This window comes from Ictidomys tridecemlineatus, chromosome 6 (assembly GCF_052094955.1).
Source record: "Ictidomys tridecemlineatus isolate mIctTri1 chromosome 6, mIctTri1.hap1, whole genome shotgun sequence".
Classification (NCBI taxonomy): Eukaryota; Metazoa; Chordata; class Mammalia; order Rodentia; family Sciuridae; genus Ictidomys; species Ictidomys tridecemlineatus.
Genome location: NC_135482.1, coordinates 96302129 through 96315114, shown reverse-complemented (window position 1 = coordinate 96315114; position 12986 = coordinate 96302129).

Genomic DNA, 12986 nt, shown 5'->3' with positions numbered 1-12986 from the left:
TTTTGAGTGCCCCTGAGTTCAGTCCTCAGGACACCCCTCAAATTAAGAGAATTGACAAATATCCATTGATTGCAGCCAGGTGGAAATCTTTCTTTACCTGGATGAAATCTGTTTTAGTAGACTGATGAGGACAGTGTCTTTTTGGGGGGATTGGGGCTACCTGTTGTTTTGATTCATTAGTATGTTGGTTAAATAAGTTATAATGTGGTTCTGCTGAATGAGGAAATGTGAAGTGCTCACATTCTTGCAAATTAGAGGAGATAAAGGCAGGATGCAGCTAACTGAGATAATCTAATCAGGATCTGATCAGAGATGCCAAATTCAATAGGTATTTGGCACCAAACTACCTTCATGAAAATTAAGAATGCCAGATGAGAAATCACATTGTCTAGAGTTGGTATAATAAAGGGAAAAAAGTATTGAGAAACTCTGGAGGAAAAGAGATGGTCATGTAACTCCTTCTTGAACTCCAGGCAGGCAAGTTGGGAGATACCTACCGCTTGTGGGGCAAAGAAGGAATTCAGTCCAGGACTTAGTCTTTGAACCCAGTATTAGGCATAGTTTGATGAATCCCACTTCCAGGCAGATGCTCACAATCCCTCTCTATAGCCCGTTCTTAAAACCTGAATTGCTATACCTGCATTGAACAAGTGGCCAAGGGGCTGCTGCCAGCACTCATTACTCACCTTGGAAGGAGAGGGGATGTAAGAGTCCACTACTGGAAAACAGGGCAAGAAATATAGGACAGGCTTCTGTCTTGAAGTTGAGTGTCCATCATGGAGAAACTCACCGCTGGGCAGACATCAAAACTGCTTTTCTTAGAGCACATCCTGTGTGAGACAGTCATGAGACCTGTCTGCCATTAGGATAAAACACTCTTACCAGGTGAACTGTGTTGAGTTCAGGCCTGCATTATTTTCCACCTTGGAGTGAGACTGACTCATACTCAAAGCCTGGATACTGCATATACCTGCAGGTTTCACACTCAGTTGTGAGTTAATCATGACCTGGAAGCCAAGGTACTGCTTGCACTAACACTACTGACAAATTTAGTGTCATTGTGTGAAGTAAGACTTTGATTCCAGAGGGGAAGACAAACTGCTGGGCACTATACTTGGAACTCAGGACCAGTCTGGTTCAATCTAATAGTGGGCAGAGCCTAAAAGCACACACAGCCAGACTAGTTCACTTGGTAGAGCCTCTAAAATAAACCTGTACAAGGGAGAGACAAATGAGCACAGTCTAACAGAGTTCCCTTGGATCCTGGTGACCTATGGCTGGTTGCAGTAGTTGTGGCTCAGGAATTGACAGACTTATTGGCAATCAATAAAGGGGTGTCTTTTTCCTTCTCAGTGTTTCAATAGGCTCAGAGAGCTTTAAGTACTGAATGTAATCGCATTAAGGTGTGCATGGCCATAGTTCTGGCAGAGTCCTGTGAACTGTCACCCTTAGATGATCCTTTACAGAGTAGAACAGAAATAAGCAGTGACTGATCACAGGCAGCTGACTGATGATAAAAACTCTTTGCATTCTCCAGCTAAAGAGAGAAGCCTGAAGGGACAAAGTACCATTCTGAGGTGCTCTACCTGTTTGTTTGGAAAATACCAGATAGGAATTGGGAGCTAACTTGGACTTGGATTGCCCTCTTCTGCTGAAACAGTGACAACACACCAAAACCAACCCACAGTACTCCTCTACTTCGGCCATCCTTGAGTACTAAAAGAGGAGAAGTGACTAGAGACTCAGAGAAAAGAAGCAGCCTTCTTGGATTTAAGGCAAGATAGTCACAAAGGTTTTCACGCTGTGAAGACTGATATAAGTACCTATCCTTGAATAGGCATAGTATCTTTCATAACAAAAAGCTTCCAAAGCTTTCAGGGAATTAGGGCCTTATTTATAGGTAGAGTAAATTGACAGACTCTGACTGGAAAATATCCAGTATGGGCAAATGCATAGATGAAGAAACTAACTTTTATCTGATTTAAGGAAAATGAAGATAAACTAACTTTCAGATAAACTAACTTTTATCTGATTTAAGGAAAAAAGCTTCCAAAGCTTTCAGGGAATTAGGGCCTTATTTATAGGTAGAGTAAATTGACAGACTCTGACTGGAAAATATCCAGTATGGGCAAATGCGTAGATGAAGAAACTAACTTTTATCTGATTTAAGGAAAATGAAGAAGCTCCAAGAGAGCCCAAAGAAATAATTCAATATTATAGCAGAAAAAAATTAATAGAGAGATGGAAGCGATTAAAAAATCCAACTGAAATTCTTGAACTGAAAAATACAATACATGGAATAAAAAATATCATAAGAAGAATCAATACCAGAATTGGTTACACAAAAAGGGAAATTAATGATTTTGTATAGTGGATTTGAAATTGCAAAGTTAGTGGAGAGAGAAGGAAAAATAATAAAATAGAAGGAAGAAATGGTGGTGGAAACTGGAACAGAATTAAGAGTAAATATTCTAGCTATTGAGGTTTAAGAGGAAATTAAAATACCCAAGTTTTGAAAAGAGATCATGGCAGGAAACTTCCAAAGACAGAGAAAGATATAAATTCAAGGTACAATGAGGTCAAGCAGTAAGACTTGACTCAAATCCACACCAATTAATAGTAATACAAATTAATTAATAGCAATACCTGTGACCAAGGTCACAGGTAAAGAGAGAATTCTCAAACCAGTAAGAAAAAGGGGAGAGAGAGCACTGAAGTGTGTCTCATTTGACCAGACTACCAACTTCTCCAGAAAACCTTTTTGACAAGAAAAGGAAGACATGAATATTTCATGGTAATGAATGAAAAAAAAAAACCCTGTGAACCAAGAATACTGTACCTAGCATAGCTCTCCTTTAGAAATTAAGAAGAAATAAAGATATTCTAAGAGAATTAAAAGCTGACCTTACATGATCACCACTGGACTGATCATATAAGAGCTGCGAAATGGAGTTCCTCAAACTGAGACTGAAACCTCAATGACTAAGAAGAGAACACAAGAAGCAATAAGACTCACTGGTTAGAGTAGCTAAAAAGAAAAATAGAAAATGGCTTGGTACTGAAAACACAGTGAGTAAGCCATTTATGTTTTACTATGAGATTGAAATAAAATAGTTAAGAATAATAATTATAACAGTATGTTAACAAAAAATCGGCACATATTAAAAGGGACATCAAAAGGTCAAAATGTGCAAGCCTATGGTTTTATATTAGTATGTATTATGATTATTTTTTCCCTTCTTATATTATGGTGATACCATTTCAAAATAGCTTTTTGAAGTGAAAACCAACCCTGGTTACATTCAACCAAAAGTTTATAATTGACAAATTCAAGGCAATAAACGAAAAATCAAAAGATACTACTAGATAAGTCACTTAAGTATAACAGAAGATTATAAGAGAAAAAGAAACACAATGAAATGACAAATAAGCTAAAAATTTTGCTTTTGTAAGTCCTACATACTAAAAATTACCTGGAATATAAATGGTTAAAGTATTCAATTAAAAGACATGTTTTGATCAAATGAGTTAATAAAAATATTCAACTATTTGTTGTTTATGAGGATCTCTATGAACATGCGTAGACTGAGATTAAGAAACAGTTGACAAACACTTGACAGTTTTATGTCAAACTTATGTTTAAACTGTTGTAATAGTAGGATTGTAATTTTCAGGAGATCAAGATAATGACCACAAGAAATAAACATACAAGCTAAGAACAGAGAAACCCTGAGCTCACTGATTCTCATTGAACATTCAAAAGTCAACACTAGTAGGTCTTAGATAAAGCATTCATCTTCTTACTATCTTATAAGGATGATTTTCAAACCATGAAGACTTTGCAGACACTCAAACCATATCCAACCATAGCAAAGGGCATAACAGATGATTTTCAAGTATGAATTCCACACTTTTGTCAAGTAGCCCATATATATTTGAGCATTTTTAATTCTGATTAGCTTTAAACATCCCCCTAGTTTCCACTTCAGAATTCTTACAGAAAATGTACTAGGAAAGTAAAGAGTTATCAGGTGGAAAAAGTTCAAACAGACAGCAATAATGGCCACTTTTCAATCCAGGGTCTCTGATTCTCTAAACGTGTAGAAACTGGAATTTCTAGAGAATTGGTGAACTTAAAAAGTTGAGAGTATCATGGCCATTGAGAGGACTTTTCAACCTTAAACATATCATAGTCATCCCATGTTTTCTGAGGAATCTCTAAGCTGCGTTTAGCTCAATTCACAATAGCCAAATTATGAAACAGAACTTGATGCCCATCAAAGAATGGATAAAGAAAATTTGGTATATATACACAATAGAATATTGCTCAACCTTAAAGAAGAATAAAATTATGGCATTTTCAGGTAAATGGATGGAGGTGGAGAATATCATGCTAAGTGAAAGAAGCCAGTCCGCCAAACTAAAGGCCAAATATTTTTTCTAATGAGTAGATGCTAATTCACAATAATGGGGATGGGCAAGAGAGAAATAGAGGTACTTTAGATTAGGTAGAGGAGGGTGAAGAGGGGCGAAGTGGCATGGGGGTATGAAGGATTGTAGCATGAATTAGGCATTATAACCCTATGTACATATCTGATTACTTGACCATTGTGATTGTATAAAATGTACATCTAGAAGAATGAGGAGTTATACTCCATTTATGCACAACATATCAAAATGCATTCTACTATCATGTGAAACTACTTAAAACCAATTTTTACAAAGGAATAAAATCATAGCCAGCCATTGTGGCAGATGCCCATAACTAAAGTGACTTGGGAGGCTGAAGCAGGTGGATTGCAAGTTCAAGGCTAGTGTAACCAAATGAGAAAGGCTCTAAGCAATACAGAACTCTATCAAACTAAAAAATAAAAAGGATTGTGATTGTAGGTAAATAGCACTGCACTGCTAGTTTCCATCACTAATATGAAAAGAAAAAAGATATATATTGTTTTTCTCTTCAATATATTGTAAACCATAATGGATCTCAAAAGTCTTAAAAAATTGGATGTGTTCCTTGTTATTCTCTAATACTGAATGAAAAGTACAATATCAACTTAAATCTGTATATGTACAAAGAACTGTAGTAGTAACATAGTAGTAAGGGAGGAGTCAGTTTGGTGGGCCTTTCAATGAATTATTCCCAGTTGGGAAGGCAGCCTGGATGCTCATAATAGGCCAGAAATAAATGTGAAATTAATGACTGCCATCTCTTTGGTGGTCAATAGCCTCCTTTCTTTCCAAATGACTGCATGGGAGATCAGGACATGGAATATGTATTTGGAATCTGTATATAGGGAGAGGGTTTTTCCCTCTGCTACCTCAAATGCCCTGGTGGCTGCTATGAGTTCAGCTTGTTGGTTGGTGGTATTGGGTGGGAGAGGTTTTGCCTCTATGATGGATGAGAGGGAAACCAAATCATACCCCACCATTTTAACCCCTTAGTGTATAAAGGAGCTACTATCTGAGAACCAGACGAGGTCCAAAGAGGGCAGGGGTCCCTCAGAAATTGTGGCAGGGCAGGGTAAAATCATCTCTAATACCTCCAGGCATTTGTGGATGGGATCTTGTGAGGGAGAAGATGGGAGGAGGGAGGCAGGGTTTAATAAAGAGCAGGACTGAAAAGAGATGGAGGGATTTTCAAGGAATGACACAAGGAGGGATAGAACCCTGGAAGGAGAAACTCACTGTAGCCTCTTGTAAGTGAGGAAATCCTTTAGATTGTGAGGAGATGAGATGGTTAGCAGGGAGCCAAAGGTAAGATTTTATGCTTCTTTCTGGAGGTCATGGGCCACTGCTAGGGCTCTGAGACGTGGGGGACAGCCCCTAACATTGGGGTCGAGCTGTTTGGATAGGTATGCCACTGTTGCAAATGTGAGGCCATATTCCTGACCCAGAACCTTAGACATTGTCCCTGTTTTTCATTTACATAGAAAGTGAAGGGTCAGGAGAGGTCAGGGAGATAAAGGGTGGGTGCCTGGAGGAGGGCCTTTAAAGGATTGTAAAGGGCTTCCCTACCACTGAGGGTAGGGGTTCATCTTGGGGGCTTTTGGCCAGATTATATAGTGGCCTAGTGAGGAGGGAGAAATTAGGAATCCAGGCCCTGAAGTACCCAGCCAAACCCAAGAAGGAGAGTATGGCGTCTTTTGTCTTTGCTGTAGGTATAGACACAATAAGCTGTTTTCTGTCTACCGTAATGGCCTTCTTCCCTTGAGAGATAGAGAACCCTAGATATGTGACCTCTTTACATGCTATTTGGGCCTTTTGAGGAAAATCCTGGTATCCCTTTAAGGGAAAGAAATTATGTATGAGAACTGTGTCATCTATTAAGTGCCTTTTGGATGGGCTACAGAGGAGAAGATCATCAACATATTGCAAGAGGGTGGATTTGGAGCACTGGGGGTGACAAGATTGGAGGTCGGAGGCCAAGGTTTGTCCAAAGAGGTGTGGACTATCTCAAAATCCCTGAGGAAGGACAGTCCAGGTTAGTTGTCGAGAATGTCTGATGGTGGGATCTGTCCAGGTAAAGGCAAAAAGATCTTGTGATTCAAGGGCAAGGGAAATGGAGGAGAAAGCATCCTTTAAATCTATGACTGAGAAGTGTGTGGCAGTGTGGAGGATCTGAGACAGCAGGGTGTATGGGTTGAGAACCAAAGGATGTATGTTCCTAATTGAGGTGTTGATGAGTTATAAGTCCTGAACTAAGCGATAAGACCCGTTGGGCTTTTCTCCTGCTAATATGGGAGTATTGTAAGGAGAATAAGCTGAATGGAGGTACCCCTTGCTAAGAAGGTCCTGAATAATAGGCTGTAGACCAGAAGAGCTTTTGTGGACAGGGGGTATTGAACCTGATTGGGGAAGGTGTTAGGGTCTTTGAATGTTAACTGGTAAGCAGGAAACCGTGGAGGGGATGTGAGTGTCTTATACAATTGGGTCAACCAGGTTAATAGGGAAGAGGTCCTTTTTCATGTCTGTCTCACAAGTGGAGTAGAATGGCCAGTCTTCTGCCAAAAGGGCCAGAAAAGGTGAACAGGCTGATTCTGGGGCTTGGCTAATGCCAGGAGCCCAGGTGTTGATTGTTGTATTAAATTTAGAGAGAATATCTCGGCCAAGCAAAGAAACTGGACATTGGGGCATAACTAGGAACATCTGCGAAAATGGGAAGTTGTCTATGGAACAGAGTAATAGGAGAGTCTTTTGTGGATAGATGGTCTTTCCTCCTACCATGACAATAGGAGAAGTGGACGTCACTCTTTGCCCCCAGAATTCTGTCAGGACTGAGAAGGTAGCCCCGGTGTCAAGGAAAAGTCAACCTTGTGGCCATCCACCTGAATACACACCCTGAGTTCTTGTTTATTAATTGTTAGAGCCGGGGACAAGGACCCTAGGCTCTGTCAGTCTTCCATTGCTATGCCCAGAAGGTCAGAGGGTTCCCTGGCTCTAGAATTCCTACAGAATCTAGGACAGTCAGAACCCCAATGACTTGTTGTTCACATTTAGGGCATGGGTTATGCAGAGTGTGAGGTGCGGGGGATGCCTTGGCCCAATATCCCTCCTTGCCACACTTGAAGCAGACTCATGGGGGGTGGGGGAGGTTGATGATGGGTGGTGACCCAAGGAAGCCCCCTGCAGCACCTGGGTGAGCATTTGAAATTTACTGTGCTTGGCCCTGTGCTTGTGGTGCTCGATTTCCTCATTGTGGTTGTGAAAAACCTTAAAGGCTACCACCAAGATCTCAGTCTTGGGAGTTGTAGGCTTGTTCGAGCTTTTTTAGTTTGGAATGGATGTCGATGTAGCTCTGCAAGAGGAAATATGTCATAAGGACATGACGGCCATCTTGGGTTTCGGGATGTAGGTTAGTATCCTGCTGAATGGCTTTTGTAGGCTGATCCAGAAATTCTGATGGGTCTCCTCTGGATTTTGAAGAATCTCTTGTAATTTTTGGAAATTGACAGCCTTAAGTGCTGCTTTTTTGAGCCCAGCAATAATACATGCAGAGAATTGGTCCCTAATCTGTATGCCAGCTTGAGTATTATAATCCCAGTCAGGAGTTTGATCTGGGGCAGCAAGTGGCCCCAGAGGGTGATTGGGATGAACTGGGTGAGTTTCATCCGCATGGGCTCTGGCAAGTTCCCAGACTCTGGTATGTTCCTCAAGAAGGAGAGTATTAGCCAATAACATATATATATATATATATATATATATATATATATATATATATATATATATATATATATATATCATGGTGAGGCTAAGCCTGGAGGACCCATTGAATCTCTCTAATGTAAGTGGTGGGATTTGTAGTGAATGAGCCCAACCTTCACTCTAGTTGCATGAGGTCTTTCATAGAGAATGGGACATGTAGCCGGATAATGTCCTCAGGTCCAGCAACCTCTCTTAAAGGGGCCATGGTTTGTGGGACTAGGGAGAGGGACCTAGTTTGGGGGGAACTAAAGGTGTCAAGGGGATCAGGGGGAGCCATCTGGGGGGACACCAGGGAGGAGCATCATCTGCCAGATTGAAAGAAGGGTCAGTAGTGTCATTAAGGTAAGAGTATAGGTCCGGATAAGAATGAAACAGATAAAAAGCCTCAACATAGGGGATCTCCTTCCACTTTTATAAGCACTCACAGAAGTTAAACAGATCTCTGAGAATTGCAGGATCTAGGGATCCTCCTGGTGACAATTGACTTTGATTGTCCAATTTTTAATAAGACCAATCTTGTGTGCAGAATTTCATGAGAGTCTTGGGATTTCTATCAGGAGTGAGGGATAGCCGATCCAGATTAGCCAGGGGCATTTTAAGGAGGAGTTTTCAGGGAGGGAAGAAGAGGCACCCCATAATAATCACTAAGAAGGAAGTGGGAAGGTGGGAAGGGTCTGGACAAGAACAGAATTGGATGGGCCTCCTCACAGGCGTCCCTGCAAGGGGAGTTCAACCAATATGAATTAGGAGAGTCTGGGCCGGGTAGACGGTGAAGTAGTCACACGAGATTCCAGATGGCAGGCCCAGAATGGCCAGAACTCATGGACCACCTGGCACCAGGGTTTTTGGTTTATTTAGGACAGGAGACGGACAAGGATGGATAAAGAGGGAGAGAGAGAGAGAGAGAGAGAGAGAGAGAGAGAGAGAGAAAGAGAGAGGTGTGCCTGTTCTTCCACCACTCAGGACCTCCTGCTCATGAGCCAGGTTCCAGAGAGTCTACCGTGATAGTGAAGGTAGTAGTGGGGTGCATTCTTCCCTCCAGAAAGGATGACAGAGGTTTGCTGGACCATCAAGGTCAAAGCCCCTGCGTAGCCCGTCTGAAGTTGGATACCCAATAGGGGAAATCACCTACTGAAGAGCCAGTGTTGTGAGCAGTGCTCAAAAGAGTGGACAAGGACAGCAAGCCTTGAGAGAGGGGGTCCTGGTGCAGCATGGAATTCCCCTTTCCTGGGTTTCAGCACCAATGAAAGAACAATCAAGGCTTGCCATCAGAGAAAATGCCCATTTATTGAGGCAGCTCTGCATATTTATAAGAGCCAAAGTTGGTCTGAGGTTGCAACAGTTTAACAATTTAATGGTTTGGGCAGCTGGCATGGGGTACTTTCTGATTGGTGGTGGGTAAGGATCATGTGAGTCATCAGGACTCACCATTGGATGGCTCTTCTCAAGGGATGGAGAGGTTAGTCTTTGGAGCCAGGGTGACTCCCAACAGATCTCAAATATCTCAAAAAATTGGATGTGTTTCTTGATATTCTCTAATGCTAAATGAAAAGTATCAGATCAACTTGAATCTATATATGTGAAAGAACTGTTTATAGGTATAGTATTTTTCAACTATGTGGTACTAACCAAGGAATTGATAACTCTGTTCAAAAACTGAACAAAAATAAATGCTTATGTAAATTGAATAATGTCTCTCAAAACTATTAAATGACCAGAAACATTATTAAACTTTCTGTGACTTAAGTAAATCATAAGCAAATAGGACAAGTGTCACTTTTTAATTTAATAAAAATATCCATTTGGTCTAACATTTCAGCTTTCAAGATTATATGAGTGAAACATTTTGTCTTCCTTGGGATTTACATCTCTAATGAATGTGAAGTTGACACCACTCTGTGTTCAATAACAAATGTGTGAATGGAAATGCAGAATCTGTTACTTCATGTAAGTCAAACAGCAATGAGAAGATACTGTTATGGTTTGGCTATGTGGAATCCCCCAAAAGTTTCTGTGTCAATGGAGAAAATGAAATGATTATGAGAGCCATAATATAAGCAGTGGATTAATTCATTTAATAAATTAATAATTTGAATGTATTACTAAGCCATAGCTGTAGGTGAGTGAGGTGTGGAAAGAGAAAGTGTGTCACTGGGATTTGCTTTGGGGATTATGTATTTTGTCCCAGGCTGCTCACACTGTTTCCCAGCTGTCATGTGCTGAATAGTTTTTGTCTAGTTTGCCCTACTGCCATGACTTTCTGCTGACCTTATGCTCAGAGAAGAGCCATAATCCAACCATGAACTGAAACTCTGAAACCAAGAGTCAAAAAAATTTTTTTTTCCAACTGCTAACACAGCAGTTGGAAGCCAGAAATGGGACCATTGCTGTGACTAACCAGAACATGTTGTATAGAGTTTTAAAATTAGTTGGTGTGAAGGTTTAGAAAAGTTTGGAGATGCAGGCTAAGGAAGGCTTAAAATGTTGTAAGCACAGCTTAATGAGTGATTCTGATGAGAGTTTCAATAATCAGAATGCAGATAGGAATGAGAAGTGTAAGGAATGTGTTCGTGAGTTTTCAAGGGGAATGGGCACTCTGTTGGAAATTGGAACAGAGGAAGGACAGCTTACACCCTGGTAAAAAAAAAGTTGACATGAGACATTCTGCAAGGTAAATTTAAATTTTATGGACTAATGAATCTGGCAGAGAAAATATCAAGACAGCATAGCATTCATGTACTGTCATAGGTGTTAATGGAATCTTTCAGCCATGTTTACACTGAGAATGGGGAGAAAAAACAAGAAGAAAGATTTAAAACATTTGCAGTTTAGCAAAAGAACAAATACTGGTAATGTGTGTTTGCTGAGGAGATTACCACCACTAATGAGAAATTGAGTGTTTGTATGAGACGATAAGAAAGATGCCTTAAAGGTATCTCAGCATAACCACATCCATTGCAGACTCTGGGGTGTAAAAGTAAAACCCTAGAGAACATGAGAAGACCCTGTTCTCACAGGGGTGCCTAGGAAGTTGTTTCCCCAGGATTTCTTTCACTATGCTCTATCATCCAGGCACTAAGAAGCTACTATAGGCCTGGTCCAAGAGGGTTCAGTTTGGCTCCAGCAGGCACCAGACTGGTATCCTTCATGTGGAGCTTATTTTTCAGGAAGACAGTTTGCTGGAGTTAATGGGAAATTAAAGCTTCCACCAAGATTTCCAAGGAAGGCCTGAGAGATCAAGCAAAGAGTGACAGGGTTAGAAGTCCTCCATGCAACCCCTGAGAGGGTGTATATGAAGCTGTAAAGATGAAATTATGGGTGGAATGGGAAATGCCAGAATTAAGGTACACCAGTGCTATGATATGTCTGCTGAGGAAAGACATTGTCTATGAACAGAGCCAGCTTAAGAGAGGGTCCATGTGGACTGACTGGCAAGGCCATGGGTGTGGGGTTGCCCAGGCCCCTTTGAGATCACACTTTATACCATAGGGCCCAAAAGCTGAATGTGGGATTCCTGGACCTAATGTTTACCTGCTGGGGTTTAATCTTGTTTTTCTCCCAACCCTTCAGTGTTGCCCTATTCTTCCCTTTTGTAATGGAAAGGTGTCCTCTGTGTCTTTAGATATTGGCTGCATATAACTGGCTTTCAATTTGGTGGTTAGGACTCAAAGTCAAGAGTTTCCCTTTAGTCTCAGAGCACAATTTAGACTTGGGTTTTGGGGAAGTGCTAAAATTGTTAAGGCTATAGGGACCCTGGAGATGGACTAATCATATTTTGCATTGTGAGATGAAGATGAGCTTTCTGGGACCAGGGTTGGAATGTTATGGTTTGGATATAAGGTGTAGTTCAAGAGCCTCTGTGTTCAAGTGAAAACTGAAATGATTCAATCCTAAAAGCTATAACTTTTCCATGGATTAATCTAATGAATCAATAATTTGAAAGGATTACCAAGTGGTAAATGCAGGCAGGTGGGTCATGGGTAGAGGAGGTGGGCCACTGAAATCAGGCATTGGGTATTCTATAATTTGTTCCTATCTCCTTGTGCTCTCTCTCTCTCTCTCTCTCTCTCTCTCTCTCTCTCTCTCTCTCTCTCTCTCTCTCTCCTAGTTTACCTCTACCATTTTCTTCTGTCTTGATTTTCTCCCTTGCCTTGGCAAACAGAAATGGAATTGGCTAATCATAACTGAAACTCTCAAAGAGTGGTCCAAAATCAACTTTCAAGTTTTGGTTGTCAGGTATTTCTGTCACAGAGATGAAAAGAATGACATAAGCATTCACTCCAAAATACACATTTTACTGTTTTAGGGTACTTGTGAAATGGCAAAGGAAGAAGCATCCTCTTTGCCTGCCTGATATCTTCTCAAAAACAGAATAGCAATTCTTTCTTGAAAATAACCTAAGACTTTAGTCATCACAGAAGTTAACACAAGTTAAACTACAAACAAACTCTTGAAACTTCCTTCTTTTCCTTAAAGGAATTTGTGAAATCTCTATGTGAAAGACATTCCCTCCTGTCAGCAAATACTAACATGCTTGTTATTTAGGACTGGAAGTTTACCATCAGGGAAAGTGCACAAACCATCACTTTCTTCTCAAGGATGATAATTAAAACAGAAGTATCCAGGTATTTAACTTTGATAGTTTCACTCTGATGACAGGCAAATACTTCAGCCAGAATTAACATGAGAAGATGACTAGCTTTGTCAATCATGATAAAATTTCCATGAGTTTTGTAAATATAATTGTTAATAACAGATGAATATGTGCAAGAAATTTAAAA